The 20,085-nt window shown below is 42.8% G+C and overlaps 1 protein-coding gene across 1 annotated transcript in view; it reads right to left on the bottom strand.

Annotated features, from left to right (window-relative positions):
* Window positions 1-20,085, bottom strand: part of PIMREG (PICALM interacting mitotic regulator) — a 665,098-nt gene that overhangs the window by 434,770 nt on the left and 210,243 nt on the right. The gene's annotated exons all lie outside the window — the stretch shown is intronic.

The raw sequence follows: 20,085 nt of genomic DNA, 5'->3' as shown, positions 1-20,085 counted from the left end.
GCATTGTGGCAGTTGGTTGACAGGAGCAGAGCGATCCTTCCTGACTGCTATCTGTTGCTTTCTGGTGACGTCGTGGAATGTTCAAAGGGAGTCTGCGAAGAGTGTCTCTGGCGTGTGAGCGTACGTCAGACGCTCTGCCCGCTCTGGAATTTCTACTGTGGGTGTACCTCAGACACTCTGTCCCTCTGGAATCTCTACTGTAAGCATACGTCAGACGCTCTGTCCGCTCTGGGATCTCTACTCTCCCCATGGCAATCGGAAGATTCTACATGTCATAACGTTGCAGTGAACTGTGCGTAACGTCATATTTATGTGACACCTTCGGGGATTTTTTTTTCTTCTTCTGGTTACTGATTTCAAGAGCTTTTATTTTCACCGGTTGTTCTTGAGCAATTTTGTAGCTTGACTCTTGGATGGTGTCATTTGTCTACATTACTTGTGCGATGTCCAGCGGTAACATCGTTCTTCTTCAGCTAGTGACTGGACTTCAACAAGTGACTGTTGGACTTCTACTAGTGACTGCTGGTGATAATCTACTGGAAAAGAGATTTTGTCGATCAGCATTGGATGAGTTCTGCACTTCTCGGGTGAGAGAGTTCGCTCACCGGAGTGTATGTTCATCTTTTTGTAGAAATTTAACATCTTTATTATAACTTGTTTTCAGAGGGAAGTTTCATTTATGTATTTATTGGGAGGACAGCACATCATTTTTAATTTGCAATGTATTTCTTCTCATATTAGTTGCATGTGTGTACTTTGCATGTGTGTACTTTGCATGTGTGTACTTTGTATGTGGGTACTTTGCATGATGTATTTTGAATGTGGGAGCCATGTTTATGCTCAACGTATGTTGAGGTGCCCTATCATTTTTATTCAGATTTCTGGTTTTAGTTATTTATGGAGTGAGCCATTATTATGCTCTACTTTTGGTTGTGGTGCACAATTTGTTTTTTTTTCTCGTAATTATTTGCAGATATGTTTGATATCGATATGCTGTTTTGAACCACCATTTAGGTGCTCAATTTCCATTGAGGTGTTCAATGTTATTCTTTCTTACTTTTGATGTACCACGTTATTTAGTGCTCTAAAATATTAGAGGAGTTCACATGTGTTACTGAGTAGAGTCATGCATTTTCTTTTATTGTTGTGAACCACTATGTGCTCAAATTATTTTGAAGTGTTCTTTTCAGAGGATTAGTTGTCCTAGTGTTGGATTTATTGAATATGTATTTTGCGGAGCCACATCTGTGCTCATTTTGAGGTGCTCCATTTCTTGATATGAACTCTGAGGAGTTGGGATTTATTGGATGTGTAGTTTGAGGAGCCACATCAGTGCTCATTTTGAGGCGCTCCATTTTTTTTATATGAACTCTGAGGAGTTCAATTGTTCTATGTTATGGAGAGCAGTAAGTTGCTCAATTTTCTTGATATGTACTCTGAGGAGTTCAAATTGTTTTTGTTATGAAAAGCCGCAGGTTACTCTATTTGGCTTATATGAACCACGCAAGTGCTCTAAGGTTTTAGAGGCGTTCAGTTTATTAAGTTTAAGGAGCCGTTGTTTGCTCTACTTACAAATGTATTTATTTATCTAACCCATCCATTTTCCATTCTAGTGGATTTTATTAAGTTATGCATCAAATCCAAATTTTCTATTCTAGTGGATTTTATTAAGGTATGCATCAAATCCAAATTTTCCATTCTAGTGGATTTTATTAAGTTATGCATATAATCCATATTTTCCATTCTAGTGGATTTTGTTATATTATGTAATATAACGTATTATTTATATTTGATATGGAAGTTGTGTGAGCTGTGTACTACAATTCAATTTTTTTTTAAGTTTAGGGACCTTGTGTCCAAGTTGTAGATTATAAAAACATTTGTCTATTTTTTTTTAGGGGAGGGGATGGGGTCATCATAGAATGCAATGTAATGTGTTCCTTTGGTCATTATATTTGAAAATGCAACCCTTATTATATTTCAACTGTTATATGTAAGAATGTAATGAAATGTATTCTATCATCTTTATTTATTGTTTTCTAAAGAAGGGGGATGTGTTACATCTTGCTTATGCTTTGCATATCCCCTGCTTGGATTTCCCCATTGCTTAGCCACTGCATCTTGTAGAATGTTTGATGACACCTTAGAATGTTTGATACCTGACTGCTCTGAGTAGAGGCAGTTGATAGAGACAGGCTGAGCGAGAGAAGAACTGCTCCTGGTGGGGTTTTTATTATTACATCTATTGATCATTTATTGTTAACTTAACTTGGACTTATCTACAATAAATCATACCTGCTTTATATACTGGATTTAAGAACCTTATTTGCTACAGCAGGTCTAATAAACCTTGCTCAGGAGAAAGTGAAAAAAGCTGCTGGGTATCATAAGTAAAGAAAGGTATGGTGAGGCCAAATGATTCCACAAGGTCCGCCGAAGGGCAGACATGTATATTAATCAGAGTTTGAGTCACGGAGGGGCCCTGAGGAACTTCAGAGGCAATTGAAAAAATCAAAAAAAGAAGGGGTTATCAAGGAGCTCAAAACCTTTCAGAAAAGAGACAGGCCAATCAAAGTCCTACCTTTCACCCCACAAATCCAGAGGCATCAAGAAGAATAGAGTGAGATGGAGTATCAAATGCTGCACTCAAGTCTAACAAGATGACAGCTGCGGATCCACCTCTTCTAGGGTCCACTGCAGATCTTCAGCTACAGCTCATAAGGCAGATTCTGTACTGTGGTGTGGGCAGAAGCCTGCCTGCGATGCATGGACAAGGTGGCAAAACTCAGTGAAATCGGAGAGTTGCTGCTTTATATGTTTTTAGCTTAGTAGAAAAAAGCGGCAGGAAACAGGCCTGTAATTCACCACTTTAGAAGCATCTAACATGGGTTTTGTTAGCAATGGAGGAGCAATTGCATGCAGGTCTGATAGACCGTCAGATGCCTCTGAGAAGCTGGAGTAAGTAGTGGGTGGAGCTCTCCTCCATTTTAGTTGCCACCCACTCCCACCTTGAATCCACCTGTCAATGCATTTTACAAGCTACCTGGTTTTATAGGGTATGTGGGCCAACTGTACACGTGCAAGGCAAGATTTTCATCACATTTGAGCACACGCCAGTGCAGTGACGTTAGAGTGGTGGAAGTGAACAGTATTAGCTTGGCTGGATATGTTTGCCTCAGGGCACTAACTGCTGAGGCCTCAAGGGAAGAGTAAGCACAGCTGACTTCCAGCAGCGGCCATCTTGCGAAAGGCATGGACAGTGCAGGGCAATGGATTCAATGTCAGACAGGGTGGAAGCTAGAATGGGGGTGGACTTAACCCACACGATGGTTTAGTTGCTGAAGGGGAACGCTGGCAGAGGAGTACCACACCTTCTTCATGGAGCAATCAAGGAGTTCAGTGCACGTACATACGCTCGGATCTTCAGAGCTGCACTCCTCAAATCGCTCATGTGTGTGGTGCTTCTGTTCTTCTGTCTGCACCCCAGGCCCTACTTTGTCCGTGGTATGGACATCAGAGAAGCAGATCTCTCTCTCTCTCTCTCTCTCTCTCTCTCTCTCTCTCTCTCTATTTCTCTCTCTCTCTCTTGACCCCATCCTTCATGCCTTCTGTAATTACCTGAGGAAGCTGGAGAAAGTGACCAGCCCATCTGGGAAATTTCCGGTGGAATAATCGGGCAGTCCTTGCCAGGCAGCTCCGCCCTTCGTCTTCCATTCATCAGAGCAACAAGATCATCTAAGATCACCGACTGGTCTGGTCTTCCCTCCACCACCCATAGCTGCAGCACTCACCCTCTGGCTAGGGGTGGGCGGAATTTGCGTAATCGCACTACGCAAAGCTCTGTGAAACGGTAAAAAATCTCAGCGAGCACACAAAATTTCCGCGAACATGCGGAATTGCTTGTTCCGCGTGTTCGCGATGCTTTTTTCCTGTTTGCGAATGCTGTTTGCCTGTTTGCGTGCTCTGTGAGAAATATCTCGTGAACATGCATTTTGAAAGCGCAAACAAGGAAAAAATTCTGGGGATGGCGGAATGTTTGGCAATTCCGCATTCTCCGCGGAACGCAAAATTACTCAGTTTCTGCAAATTTTGTGAGCGGAACAGAATTTACCGCCCAGGCCTACCTCAGGCCTCCACAGTCCAGATGTGACCTGTTCATTGCAGCCTTGACCAGTGCACCACCTTCCATCACACTATACCAAAAAATATATACTGTGGCGAAAAAAACTTTTATTTTACAAGCCTACACCAAAGTCAGCTGCATGCATCAATTCCCCAAATCCCAATGTTACTCTTAAGAATGTTGCCTTCAACTCATGTAAATTCCTATTTAGTCGAGTGAATCGACATTATACGTTTGAACTGGCCTTATGGCAGCTTTAAACATGCCCTTTTCAAGTTCACCTTTTCATTTCTAACTGCAAAAAGTGTAAAGCGTTTGCTCTTTGAAAACCATGGCAGGATAGTCCAGTTTTTCTTAATTGCTGGGTGTTTTGCACATAGTCAGTGGATACATAAAAGTATAATATGGCAAGTTCTACCACACTCTACCTCCCTCCGTTTATGAGGGCTATGTAGCGTGTAAGACCCATTCACAGCCCAGGGGTTACATCCAGTTGTCTGGTTTACCAGGGTAACAAGGTACCAGCTGCCAATGGTCCAGACCCTGGAGAGTGTGTCATGGTGAGTGGAGAGGGGCCTGATAATAGCAGATCCATGACAGTTCCATGGTCAGGGCAGGTGTGTTTGTCTTTGTGCATCCTTCATTTTTTTCTTTATGCGCTTTGTTTCAGTGCCTGCTCCTGGTAGGCCTGTCAGCCTTAGGGTAGTCTTCCCTCCAACTTTTTTGCTTTCTTCCTCCATTTTGTCTGACCTAATTTTTCTTGGCTCTAGGACTCTGAGTACTTAACCCCTGCCAAAAAATGCTAAAGTACATGTGCTCTCTCCTTACAAGAATTTGGGTCAACCCAAAAAGTCACTGGGACCTGGGTATATAGTGGTATAGAAAAGGAAGAGTCCCAGAGCATAAGGATGATTTAAAAAAAAAAATGCAAATGACTCTTTTTACATTTTTGAGAACACAATGTTATTTAAATACATAGTGTTCGAGAACATCTTATTGTACATTACATTAAATGTAATGTACAATAAGATGTTCTCGAACACTATGTTTACTCATACCTTGATAGAGCGCGCGAACCGCTAGCTCAACTTATACCATACTCACCTGGGCCCATACACATTCACACTTTGAACTAGTAGTCCTGCCTGTGTTTACTATTAACAGTTTATCAGTGACTTGAGTCCTATAGGACTTATACCTGTTAACCATGACTTACCAATCCTTGTCACCTTAGCTATAAGTCCTGTGGATCAGAGGGTGTTAGCATAAAACAGGTAATTTAATTAAACATTTATTGTTCCTGAAATAACCACAGACTTGGGGAAAGTTTTAAAAGTTTATCTATGAAAGATTTAAGTGAGTCTTTGACCAAATTACAGAGATCATGAATTTTCTAAGCAAGAATATGAGTATAAACAGGTAAAATTTGCACGAAATCACAGTAACACCTTTAAACATGGTTACCTGGGAAAGGTGAGAAAGGGAAAATAGCACAAGGACATCCCACACGGATTATATTTACCTAGAATGATGCAATGACCAATCCTGGTCATGGGCTGGGGCAATATCAGGACCAGGCACCTGACAAATCATGCGCCCACGGGACAAGATAGGTGCAGATCAGGAAAGGTGACCTCCTCTAAAGTGCAACGCCAGCGTCCCACCCCTCTCTCAGTATAAGCCAATTTGATACCCCGACCGGGTAATCGATAACCTCGACTTTCCTGAAAGAGTGCTCCGCAAGCCCCTCCTTTCTCGATCTCCTATAGCAGTCGTTGGGTCAGTGACAGGTCAGCTACTCAGACAAGTCGGATAATTTCTCTATCTAAACCTACCTTAGTTATACTATTTCGTGGGCAATGTACCACCCCTAAATGTTGCAAATCTTTGTGTTCCCCTTCAGTGATTGGTTGAAAAGACGAGGAGAGGTCATCACACCATACTAGGATAAGGTCATTTCAATTCGATTCATATTGATTGAATCCCCACCCACAATTTACTTTCCCATGATGTTATTCCCCCCAACAATATTGGCATACAAATTGTATACATTGTATTTGCTTGAGTCTTCTTGCTTTCTTTTTAGAGGCCAGCAGAGCAGGTTCCCAGTAACATCGTGGGTAAGACGAGTCTTGGCTTATTCAATGCCAATGCTTCAGCACTTTCGGAGACATAATGTGCTTGCGCAGAGCTTTCAAAGATGGTGACTCTCAGGATATTCAGGCCCAAGTACGAGCTAACAGCAAAATCAAAGCAAGACACATTAGAGTACAAAAATAAATGAATACACTGTATACCCCCATGTCTACTCTAACCCCATTACTTTATTTTAACCTTTGTGTTAATAGTTAGGCAGAATGAAACAAGTTTAGTACAAGCAGCAGCATAGCGTTAGCATGTGAAATTTAAAGCGGCCATTTTGGCACTAGTGAGCAGAAGCAAAGATTTCCCACCAGGCGAAAGAAACGTCATGCCACGTAGATGTGACTGACGCATGCGCAGAAGGTTACCCACATTTCAACGGCCATATTAGTTCACTCAAGTTAATATTAGTAAAAGCACATAAGTAAGCTTCCCCTAGACACTAGAAATGTCGTGTTTGTGCAAATATTAGTAAACAAAACATGTTGGTTAATATAGTACAGGTTATTTAGAGAGGGCTGAATACAAGCAAGTTTCTGTATATGTGAAACCTTGCTCCATCAACCTAATAAGCATGTTTTACGTATTTATAAGTCCCTAGTAAAGTGCACTGCACGTGTCCAGGGCCGGTAATTTAAATGCTACTAGTGGGCCTGCAGCTCTGATTGTGTCACCAACTTTAGTCGCCCTTTAAACATGTCTCAGGCCCGCCATTGCAGAGCCTCTTTGTGTAGTTTAAATTTCCATTTTGACCTGGCAAAACAAAGCTTTTCTGAGGCCCAAAGCTTCCTTTTCAATACATATAATTCACCCCTAGGGTGGGCCGTAGACATTCCGGAGAGCTGGGTGCAATGTATTTAAAAATCAGGACATGTACTTTTGAGTTTCAAATGTCCTGGTAGTAAAAGCTCTTTAATTAATTGTTCACTACTGCAAGGCTATATCTCCCATATGACAACATTGGGATTACCACATTACATTTTATAAGTGTAATTTCCAAATAGTAAGATATTACTGGTGCAAACTTGATGTCTCTGAAATCCTAATTTAAAATCTTAAGTCGGATTTTAAATTACAATTCTGAGAGTGCCACTTTTAGAAAGTTGACATGTTCTTGCCTAAGCCATTTGGTGCTTGCAGCCTGTCTTTAGTCACAATATTGGGTGTAGTTTGCAGCCTGTAAGTATGTAAGGTGTAAGTAGCCTTTCTTACACCTGAATAGGCTGTGCCCTGATCCCACACAAAGGGCTGCATACCCCTGTAGTCAGTCTGGAGCCAGGGTAGAGAAAACAGGGTATCTGTGCATTTCAAAGGAATGCCTCTAGAAGCATCTCCCTACTTTAAAGGCACGACTATGTATAAAAGAACGACCTCAGACACAGACACTTGAGAACACTTCTGGACCTGTGGATACTCTGCCTTCCCGGAAGGAGGACTGCTGTGCTGCTGAAGGACTTGCACTCTACTGGACTCCTGCTTTGCTATGCTGACCTGCTGACCACTTTCCCGGGTGAAAAGGAGTGGAACAGCATCTCTTGAACCGAAAACCTAGGGTGACTCCAAGGGCTATTTGGCCGGCCTTCTGATCTGAAGTTTCAGGGACATAACAGGCTTCCAACCTTACTCACCTGAACTCTGCCATCTTTGAGTCTACCCTGGCAAGTGGTGCCACTGCAGTCCTGAACCCTGGGAAGTGGGCCTAAGTTGCTTGCCAGTGGAACCAACACATCTGTTGTGCTGAGTGCTCCATCCCAGAGCAGAACCAATACATCTCCTTGACTGAGCGGCACATTCCTGAGCAGAATTGATGCATTGCTGCTGCTACGTGGATTGGACCCGTCAGTAAGGCCCGCATCAGCTCTGCAGTCCTCGAAACCGATGCATCAATCAATCAATCAATCAATCAATCAAAGCATTTATATAGCGCACTACTCACCCAGAGGGTCTCAAGGCGCTAGGGGAGGGGGGTCCGCTACTGCTCGAACAGCCAGGTCTTGAGTTGCTTCCTGAAGGCGAGGTGGTCCTGGGTCAGGCGGAGGTGGGCCGGGAGGGAGTTCCATGTCTTGGCGGCGAGGTAGGAGAAGGACCGTCCCCCTGTGGTGGCTCTTCGGATGCGGGGGACGGCGGCGAGGGCGTGGCTGGTCCATCGGAGCTGGCGTTTGGGAGCGTAGAAGTTGAGGCGACTGTTGAGGTACCCTGGGCCTTGGTTGTGTAGGGCTTTGTGTGCGTGGGTGAGGAGACGGAAGGTGATTCTCTTGTTGACCGGGAGCCATCACCCAGGTTCTCGCATTGCTCATCGATGGCATCCTCGATGTTGGCACCATGCTCCAAATCACAACTTCGCAGCTCCTCTGAATCAACATATCGCCAGCTGAGCACTACATTCTCACTTGGACTTCACATCAGAAGCCCAGTCAACAGGCCCCTCGACCATGATGCAATAGGACCTTGCACCACTGCCTCGCCATATCTCGGACCTGACATCACTTCGGCTGTGTGGCGCATCTCTACTTCTACTAATTGCATTTATGTCGTTTTCATCATTTTAGTAATTAAAACATACTCTATTGTTCTAAACCTGTTGTGGTCACCTTTTGTGATGTGCTTTCACTGTTACTCTTTGAAGTGTTGTACAAATACTTTACACATTGCCTCTCAGTTAAGCCTGACTGCCCTATGCCAAGCTATCAATGTTCCATATTGCAAAGAGATGTTCTACACATGAACACAACAGCTCATAAACAAAAAGTAAGGAACAAAGGTAAGCTCCAACATGCCTGTTTTGCTAACTGTGTGTAAGACTTTTTAAACACCTGATTGTCTTGTAGATCATGAAAGCATTTGCTGCTGCTGCTGTCTGAGGAACCATACTTGGCACAGAAAGGGAACATAACTCACTCCCCTCACCCGCCTGCCTCCACTCTTCCTTCACAGTGACTCTCCCTCTCTCTTTCTGTCCAGTGACTTACTCCCTCACCCTCATGCCTGTACTTTTTCTCCTTATTGATGACGTTCCCTCACCCCGCCTGCAACCTTACTCTCCATTGAACTCCCTCCTGCATCTTCTTGCCCCATCTCTCCCTCAATGATGGCCTTCTGTCACCCTTCCCTCACCCTGCTGCTTTCTCTTTTTCACGGAATTATGACTCTCATCCTCCTCCTCTCTTTCTCATGATTCGTTCCCTCACCCTCCGTCCTCTCTCCGCAGTGACTCTTCCCTTCTGTATCTCCTCCTCTCCTTCTAGTGTGACTGGCCTCCTTCACTCTACTGCCCCTTTATCTCTCCCTCCACAGTCACTCCTTTCACTCATCCTCTCCCCTCCTCCTTAGTGACTCACTTCCCTCTCCCTCTTGTGTCTCTCTGTCCTCTGTCTCACTCCCCAGTGACTCCTTTCCCTCACTACCTCCTGCCACAGTTCCTCCCTTCCCTCACCTCTACCTGGGTGGCTCATTAGATGGAGCAGGGTCCGAAATTTGGATAAGATGACTTTATTAAGGTCCAAAGAAGACACATTACTTCCAGATACAACATCCACGTGGCAGGTGAATCATCTCTAGAGCTCCCATTCTTAAATAGCCATTCTAAAGACCTACACTCTAACTTTCTTAAAGCAACACCCACAACTTCTCCCTTCTCATCTTCACAGAAACTCTAATCTGCAAGGAAACACCCCACTAGTAACTCTTAAAACGTGCCCCTCCCAACCTCCTTCGGATCCCTGAAACACTAACACTGAAAATAAATATGTACAGTGTATGACAGTAGAAAAATGATCGATAGAAGACGGAAATACAGATTACTCCATCAAATAGTCATTGAAGGATCCATTGTCCCTTCTCCAACCTCCGCTGTGTTCATAACATCCTCTTTCATTGCCTCCGACACAACAGATATCCAACATTTACTCCATAGTTTTCCATCGTCCCCACCAATACTTCATCTCTCACATACATCACCCTCACAGGCTCAGGAAATATGTTCCCACCCTTCTTCATGTGGATACTACATTTGACTATTACCCAATCCTCCTTTATTTACTGCAACACACTTCTTGGATGCACCTTGGTATTTCTCTTGAACAGTTCTTTGGACATCGCATGCACCATCTACATTTTCTACCTGTACCTCCTTCCTTCTCATTATTCTTTAATAAAGCATGCTACCTTCCTCTCTTTCCTTTAGCAATAAGAAAGGAGACAAACCAGTACTTCATATGAGGTTTATGCAGCCCAAATCAAACTTTGCATTTCTTCCTTCATAACCAAGAAACTCATCAATGCCAACAGGAAATGTTCCTTGAACACACAGCTGAACCGGTACACCACACAATTGCTTATTGAGTTATACCAACAAGTGCTTACATGTTCCACTCCAGTAGCTACCAAAAAATCCTCAACTTCCTTATTCACCAGCTGCGTACCAATATTTGTCACAGTTTCTTCTGGCTCCTTCTCTATTGAAAACCTCCCTTAAAAACTCCACAATTATTCTCCTGGTGACATTTCTACGAACTTCACTTCAGGTCACCTAAAAGGGAAATCCATTATTACAATTGCATGCTTAGGAAGATTGCCTTTGACTCCAAACAGACCTGCAATATCTAATGCCATTTTGCACTATGGATAATTTGTAGCATCCATTGGGCAGGGGCTCCATAAGCTGTGACATGCCCCTCATAGCAAATGCCAAACATTTACTCCAAAAAGGCGCCATATCCTTATCAAGAGCGGGCCACCGAAAGTCTTGTGCACTTTTTTCTTCATCTAACTTACGCCATTATGCACTTTCTGCTGCATGCCCACTGATACCATTAATAATCCCCCTCACCTCATAAAGACATTAACAATAGTTGATTTATCAGTCACATGACAATGAGCTCCTACCCCAGAACTACATTTAAACCTAGGCTGCCATTTGTCACACATGAACTCAGGAATTTCACTCAAATGCTTATCGTTTGATTGGAATTTCACATCCTGACTAGGCAAAAGCAAATATGGCAAAAAAATCAACAGTAACTTTTTTCCATGGCACATATTCTAATTTGATATTAAAATCCTGCACTTGATATTACCACTTAGCTAGTCTTGGTATTGCACTACTCACACCTTTTGTGCTTAGAATTTCTACATGTGTTCTGTGACCTATGCAAAGAACTAACTCCAAACCCCACAGATACATCCTACAGTGATGCACTCCCCACTGAGAGGCCAAATGGCTTCTTTTGAATTACATAATAACTAACCTCTGCTCTTCCCTGTGCTGTACAGGCAATGGTTATTACGTCACCATGCCCATCTCTGGCACGAAGTGATACCACTTCCAGTCCACAAGCACTGGCATTAGTTATAATTATGCTACTGTCATTGGGTCAAAAGGCTTAGGTTCCTTTGGTGATACCTTCCCCACCTTCACTTGAATAAAAGCCTTTTCACATTCAAAAGTCCACACAAACTTTACACTCTTCTTGAGCCAGTGGAGTAGTGTGGCTCACTGGTTAGAGGCAGCAGGCCTGAGAGCAGAAGTCAGCCCGGGACCAGGGTTCAATTCCCGACGCGGCAGGGTCGTGCACCTTAGTCAGCGGACTTGATAATTCTCGCTTCGGTGCTTACTCTAATCAGGGGTTCCACTCGGCAACTCTGGGCATTAGCTTGCCTAATCTCCACAACGGCCCCACCAATTCCGGGGATGCCTGGCTCCACCTTGGGGACTCCCAGCAAGGGACCATCCCACAGGGAAAGCCAGGACGGGTTCCCCAGAGTTATACAGCGCCGGGACGCCCCGTTGCTGGGGCAGCTGTGCGCTTTACAAGTATACTACATTTACATTTACATTTACATTTACGTCCTGATAGTGTCTCACAAATCGTGCATAGCATTCTACCACCCTAGGAAGGATCTTAGCTTGTCTTTATTTGTTGGAGAAGGAGCTTTACTAATCACTCTGTACAAAAGTTCCTTTGGTTTTTCACCTCTTCAAGACACCTGATACATAAATAATTCTCTACATCCACATTCATTTTACACTAAACCTTCCTCATGGTCACCCCATTCTCTTGTAAGATATAAAGTCTTGCTCCAACATTTTGTCATGTTCACAAATATCTACTCCGAATACTAAAATATCATCCTATCCACGTCACAGAACAAAGCTTGGCTCTTTGTAAAACCTTTGAAACCAATGCTAATCTGAAAGTCATTCTTTTGAAGAAGAAAGCACCTTCAGGGGTCTCAAAAGCTGTTAAGTGACTTGATTCCCTATGAAATTAAGGGGCATATTATCAAGGAGGTTTATCTCCGCTTTTTTGGCTTTAAAAGCCAAGAAAGCGGAGATAAAATTATCTCCCTATTACCAAGCTGTCGCTAACACCAGTTAGCGACAGCTAATAGGAGATAGCGACCATCTTGGGCCCCGCTTTGCATGTCAGTGATATTTATCACTAATGACATGCAAAGTGGGCGTGCCAAGATGTTAGCGACTGGAAACAGTCGCTAACATCGCTATCTCCTATTACCAACTTTTGGAGATATTCGCGCTAAGCGCGAATATCTCCAAAAGCTAACACCTGCCCTGAGCAGTTCTTAGCCATGTTAACCAATGGGAGGTGGATAACATGGCTAAGAGCATTTGCTCGATAATGCATGAATATCGCTGACTTTTCAGCGATATTCATGCATTGCGGCCGTTTTTTATCGCATTTGCGATAAACCTTGCTAATAGCAAGGTTTATCTGCGATAAAAATCGCCGATGTGCGGCGATAATTTTTGTCTCTAAACAAGTTAGAGACAAAAATTATCTCTATTGGTTGGTAATATGCCCCTTGGTTTGATGATCTTTTGATGACAGGTCTAACCTTAAGAAGACCCTTATGCAAAACCAGTATGTCCATGATGTTAAGCAAAAGTGTTGACCCACCTAAATATTCTTATCCAGGTTGCTTAAGTCCACACACATTCTCAAATTCCGAATGACCATGTGTGCCAGAACAATGGAAGCCACTCAGAACACTCAATGTTCTCTAGTTTGTCTATTTCTTTCAACCATTGCAGTACTTTACATAAACTGCCTTGTAAACTCAAGGGCTCTCTCCCAAATAACTAAACCTTTTATGAGTGTACCCCTTCAAGTTGCTTAGGTTGACAGAAAAACTTCAGAAAATGTGGTCTCCCGTAGCCCTCTGCCCCCATTTGTTTTGTGTTACATACTTTATATTACACGAACAAACGACTTAGTCGGGATGATCGGAGTTGAACAAAATAGTCACATTGTTCTGTTTATTATGCATAACTCATCCTTTTCCACACAGATAGTAGATCCTTCAACAGTAATCCCTTAAAAAACATTTAAAAAACACTCAGCATTTACCTCAGTCATCTCGCTATTATAAGCAAACATCTGCACTTTAGATTTCATGAAGAAGACACCAGAAAATCTTTCCAATTCTTGCTCACTTTCAGATATAGGGGGAACCACAGTCTGCCATTATCTGGAATTCCACATCGTTTACATTACATTACAAAATGGTAGATTCCCCTTCCTTCGCTTCAGTAGCTGGACTCTTCATGCAGCACTGCATCACAGTGCTCAAGGCACACCATTCTCCATGCCTGCAATGCCCAACAACCAATGTCCGTCTTCCACTTCCAGCATGCCTGTGTGTCCAGCAGGAGTCTGGGATACCCCCTATTACAGCTCCTCCAGACAGGACCAGCCCACAAATGTTCCAGGGGACCCACTTTCTCAGGGTTCCCAGCAGGTCCACCATCTACTGTCCAAGAGGGAAGTGGGGAGAAGAAGACAGAGTCCAACAGAAGTTCAAGATGTATATGTCCAGAGTAGGGGTGTGCGGAATTGGTGGAGTTTCAATCTGCTGAATTCTGCGGAATGCCATTAAAATTCTTCTGAAATCCGTGGAATTCTGCCAACGGGCAGAGTGGGCATAGCAATGTGCACTGCATACCGCTTGGTGCCCTTACATAATAACGTAAGGGCACCAAGGGGTATGCAGTGCACTCCAGTGCAGTGCATACCCCTCAGTGACCTTACATAAGTATGCAGGGGCACAGACGGGTATGTACTCCTAAGCATACCCCTCTGTGTCCTTAAATACATATGTAAGTGCACCGAGGGCTATGTGCCATGCAGTGGTACTTAAAGAGGGCTGGAAGAGGGAGCAGTCCCTATGGGCCGTATTTATGAAGGTCATGCGCCACCGGTGCGTCATTTTTAACATGGGAAAAAGTGACGAACCGGCGGCGCAAGGCCTTCATAAATCTGCCCCTATATGTTTAAAAATCACTGCATATAAAACTTTAATCTGCAGTGGTTTTAAAAAAATAGAGGGACCGCTCCCTCTCAGCCTTGTTTAAGTATCATTGCACCCGCAGTATCACCTTTCCTTGCTACTATGATAAGATGCTACTTAGGGTCATTAACAATTCTCTAAGGTTTCCCTGGGCCTCAGGATCCATATATTGCCATCTTCTTATCACTTGCACTCCCCCTTTCTGTAGCTTGCAATGCCTGTAACACCCCACTGGGTACTATCTCCCTATGCCCAGTATCCCTGTGGACCACAATAACCTCTGGAACAGGTCTGAATCGTCCTCTTAACTCTACAACCAGCTGTTGATGTGTGCCCTAGCCCTCCATGGTATCCATGCATTCGTTATCTCTGTCGTTCCTGACCGCCAGCCCCTCCACCCCTAAGCTCAATGCCTAAATCCTGGTATCATCACTCTTTGTACCTGGGGACAGGCTTTCTCAGGAGCATAGACAGGAAAGCTCCACAACAGTGGGCAAGCCAAGAGCATCCTTCTTTTCTTTTAACCTCTCAGGGTTATCTTCCACTTTCTTTGTGCTTTGAACTCACTCCTACATATCTGTAGCCCGAAGGCTTTACCCACTTCTTGCACCTGGTTGCAGTGTCCCCTGGATAGCCCCGAATGAGCACCTTCCTGCGGTTGTAGAACTCTCTTCGGGTGTGCTGTAGGTGGCGCTGTCCCTCCTGGGGGCCGGTCCTCCTCCCACTGATGCTGCTTTAGCTCGGTGGCACCTGACCCCGGTGCTGCCGAGCCCTGGGCAGCTGCTCTGGGTCTCGACATGTTGGCACCTTTCACTCCACCGGCCTGCAGGGCGCACACCCATGGGATGAGCTTAAACTCGCCACGTGCATTCAACACATGCCCTCTTTGGATAGCCGGGGCACCCAGAAGGGATAATGAATCCACAAAAGAAAGGACTTTAAGACAACGCCACTTCATTAAAAACAATTGACTGTGGTAGGCAAGGCACCTCAGAGTTGCATGAGTAATGCAAAATTACTAAATTACACCTGGGGAATTAAAGATTCCGCCTACCCCTAGTACAGAGTCCTTCTGCTCCAGGCACAAGCCTGCCCATACTGTGGGTCTATCCTTCTTCCTCTATTTCTACTCTCTGGTCAAAGTCTTAGCCCATGTCCTGGGGTTTAAAAATGGAGGTATGGAGTTCTTGGAGATGGGAGTTTCTACCCAATCCAGGGATGTCACGTTAGCCTCCAACCCAACTAAAAATTCCTTAGAGCAGCACACTAGCTACCTAAGTGGGAATTTCCAAAGTGACATATTCAACTAAATTTGCGAAAAACCTGTCCTTTAAGGTTGGCTCTTACTAGTCCAAACTTGTTTCTTCTCTCCAAGAATTCAAAGTAAGGGGTGACTGTAACTAGAAGTCTGCTTGCTCCCTCTTTGTCTCTGCGAAAACATCCTGTCCAAGCGTGTTAATGAGAGGCACATAATCAACTTTTGGAAATCTCCCCCCACCCTCTTCTTCTCCCAGGGCAAAGCTGCTCCCTTCAATGTGCCAAATGTTCAAGGTGATGCTTTGAACAGCAAGCTTGCAAGCAGGTAGTTCGCATGGGCTAGGAGAGTAGTTTGAAACTGATTTCAATTAAGGCAGGGACATGGAAATGTGTTCACTTTTAAAATATACAAACAAACACGCATAGGACACTGATTTGCATCCTGGACACAGGAAAATATAGAAAAAAGTCAAGCCAGTGGCTTTCCTAAGTCTTAATCTTAAATTTTGCAGATTCTACACTTCATTGAGAAAAAAGCGGGGCATTTATTCTTAGATCTCCCAATGAGTTACAAGTTCTGAGTTATGGCCTAGAACCACTTTATTTTGGGTGCCATCTGTGACGGGGATACCTGTGTGCAGATACGTGTTTGAGTCAGACTGCAGTGTTCCTCAGTCACACATGATTACATGTAACAAACGCAGAGATTTTTACTACAGATGGACAAGGGTGGCTACAACTTGGAACCATTATAAGAGAAGGTTACAGCGAGGAAGGCTTTATTAGTGAGGCCTCACCGTAGAGAATCACTCCAAAATAGCTAAAAAAAAAGCACACTACCCACCAAACTCCCTAGTGTAATCCCAAATCAAGAGTACCTAAACGGCAACAATATACCCGATTACCCCAAAAATACATAATAAAACACGCTACTCACTCAAGGCTCTCATATAACCCAGAACCCCTAAAAACACATAAATCGAAAGAAATATCGCTAACACACTCAATAAATCAAGAAAATATATTTTGTTTATTTAGAATGTTTTATAAAGCGCATACATGACCCAAGGGTATAAGATTTCTGTAACTAGGGTTGATTGGACAAAAGGATAGGCATAGAAAAGTACATCAAAAGTAAAAAGACACAATAGGCTGTTGCAACAGATAACAAAATAAACGTCTGTGATTCCATTAGAATTCCATTAATAGGCACTAATCTAGCTTGTTCATGGTGGGTATTTTGCTGCTTCTCTGAAACTATTCAGATCCAGAGCACTGTTTTAGTGGGGTTCTTCTGTAAAGGAATTGCTTCTGACCAATTTAGAAATTGCTGACATTGTGACGTCTGTTGCGCCGTGGAGAGGGGCTCTCCAAAAGTCTATGAAAGGAATCTATTCATTAGGATCTTTTTCATATCTTTTTTTGAAAAAGGTGGGTCGATGGGTTTGAACACACCTTGGGTGGTAAGGAGTTCCAGATCCTTGGTGCAAACCCAGAGAAGGAGCGAATGTAAGTTTTTTGTTTTCAGAATATAGGAGGTGAAAGCCTGAGAGATTTAGCACTTCTTAGGTAGCAGATGCCACCTGATATTCAAATCTTTTCTGCCAGGTAACTTGGTTCGCTAAAATGTAATGCATTGACAAATTACCTAATCAAAGACCTAATATAACCGGGAACCCCTAAAAATCATATGAATCTCTAAAATATATCCAATTATAAACTTATGAAAACCTAAACTCCAAATAAAATAACAATCTTAACAAAATAAAACTTCTGAAAAATGCGAATAAATCTAAAAATAGTGTACACCACAATATTTAGGCAAACTGTAAAATATCCCATACCATTACCACCTAAACTGAAATACAGTGCGCTCACCAACAATAGTTTGACCGACAAATCAATTTATCAAAATAATATTATTATAAATTGGGACAAGATCGGAAAAACACAAACGGGGTGGGGGATAATTCCTGCTCTGCTACATTATGCAATGAAGGATATCAGAATTAAATTGATACTGGCCTGAACTTTATATTCTCCAGTAATATAGATAAAATCCAGCTGTTTTGGATGCAGTTGTCTCCACATTTCAATCAGATGATAGCTGCACTGCATTGTTGAAATTATCTAACTCATTCTCCTAATTACTTATGCGCCTTTACCTTCTCCATAGATCTCCTGACCAGTTCCTGCTGAGCCACTTTGAAGTCCCCACCTGCCATCAGGCAGGGAACAATCACTTCCTCCATCAGTAGGTCTTCATGTGGATGCAATTGATCTTTGATGGTAGCCACAGTTACAACTTACAGTGCGTTGTTCATGCCTAACACACCAATAATGTTTTCCTTTACTATACACAAAGACATATTTTTATGAAAATTGCTACCCATCACCCAAATTGTTACAATTGAGGTATTCCAATATTAGGCTTCAGTCTCATGTACCAATATATACCAAGGCCTTTCGGAGGCCGAAACATTTCGTTTGACGAAGGTGCAGATTAAAGAATTTTTCTCACCTGAACTTCTGGGTCTCGTGTTCCTCGCTGCAGCGGCGCTTAGGATTCTGTGGAAGCGCCCTCCAGCTTTGAGCGTGTTGGTAATATATATATATATATATATATATATATATATATATATATACACATTGGAGGAGACACATACAGGCAGCTACAGGGGACAGCGATGGGCACCTGCTTCGCCCCCAGCTATGGTAATTTGCATATGGGCCGGTGAGAGGAGCAGGTGCTCAAAGCTGACTATGGCAGTGAATGGAGTAACCACATAGTTAGGTGGATCAGATTTATTGATGATCTGTTTATTGTGTGGAATGGACCCAAAGAATCAGCGCAGAAGTTCATTAACAACATCAACAACAATAGCCTCAATCTAAACTTTACTGGACACATAAGTGAGATAAGTGTTACATATTTAGATCTTGAGGTGTACATCTCACAAGGAGCAATCCAAACACGCACATACAGAAAGCCAACCGCGGGAAACACAACATTGCACGCGAAGAGCTTCCACCCACCCAGATTGAAAATGAGCATCCCATACGCTGAAAATGTAATAATGAAGCGAAATTGCAGTGAGAAGGGTGCTCTAGATGAGGCTCAATGTGCTCTAAAGGATAGATTTTTACAAAGTGGATATGCTCCTGAAATACTGAATCAGGCAAAAGAAAAAGTAGACAGCATACAAAGAGAAACATTGTTGAAACCTGATGAAGAGAAAGTCAGAGAAAAGAAAAAATATACACAAGATCAAATAAGAATAATCACAGGCTATAATGCCTACCAGGCGAAAGTGAGGGATAGCTTCTTAGGCATTGGTACCTAGTGAAGCAGGACCCCGTGCTACAAGGCAATGTGTCGAGAAGACCGATGATAACATTTAATAAGGCTAAATCAATGAGGGAGGGTTTATTTAAGACAAATCCGGAAGTAGGGAAAGGGGGAGGGGGTTGGCTGAAGGTCAGCCCCGGCTTCCATAAATGCCATAAATGCAAGGCTTGTAGATATGGTAAAAACTAACAACAGGTCTTATCACCCCTATTAAATAACCCATGGAAAATAAGAACTCCACTCAGTTGTAAGAGTGAATATGTTGTCAACATCTTAAAGTGTTCATGTCCAAAAATGTATGTTGGAAGTACTATTCACATGGTTCACATTCACATCCTGCAACATTTGAGGGCAATAAAAAATAATGATAAGAACTATGTGGTAGCTCGCCACATTAATGAAGAACACAAGGGTAATGTTAATGATCTTGTCTATTTTGCGATAGATCAAGTCCCTAAAAATTTGAGAGGTGGAGACAGGGAGAGAAAACTTCGTAAATTGAAATCCAAGTATATACTCTTGTTCAACACCAAGACCCCAAATGGATTGAATGTAGTAGAAGATTTACATGTACACTTGGTATAATTTAGAGTTCCATTTTCAAAGATTTAAAAAATGTTGATTTTAAAAATCAGAGGAAGGAAGAAGACTAAACATTGACTATGCAATTAGGAAATTAAAGTCAAAGCCATGTAGTCCTAGGTAGTGCTAAAATCACAAAAATTGCGCTTTGAACCAATTAAGTTTAACATAAACAGCACAACTAATTCAAGTGTTTTAGTGTATTTATATTATATATTAAATTGTACGGAATGTACTGTGGGCACTTGCACTGTATTTATTGTAATTGCGATATTTGCACATGAATATAATATAACAATTTATGAATAGCACAGGCACTTTGTTG

The sequence above is a fragment of the Lissotriton helveticus genome, chromosome 3_1 (assembly GCF_964261635.1).
Source record: "Lissotriton helveticus chromosome 3_1, aLisHel1.1, whole genome shotgun sequence".
Classification (NCBI taxonomy): Eukaryota; Metazoa; Chordata; class Amphibia; order Caudata; family Salamandridae; genus Lissotriton; species Lissotriton helveticus.
Note: the sequence above shows the minus strand (reverse complement) of the source record. Positions and strands in the feature narration are given on the sequence as shown.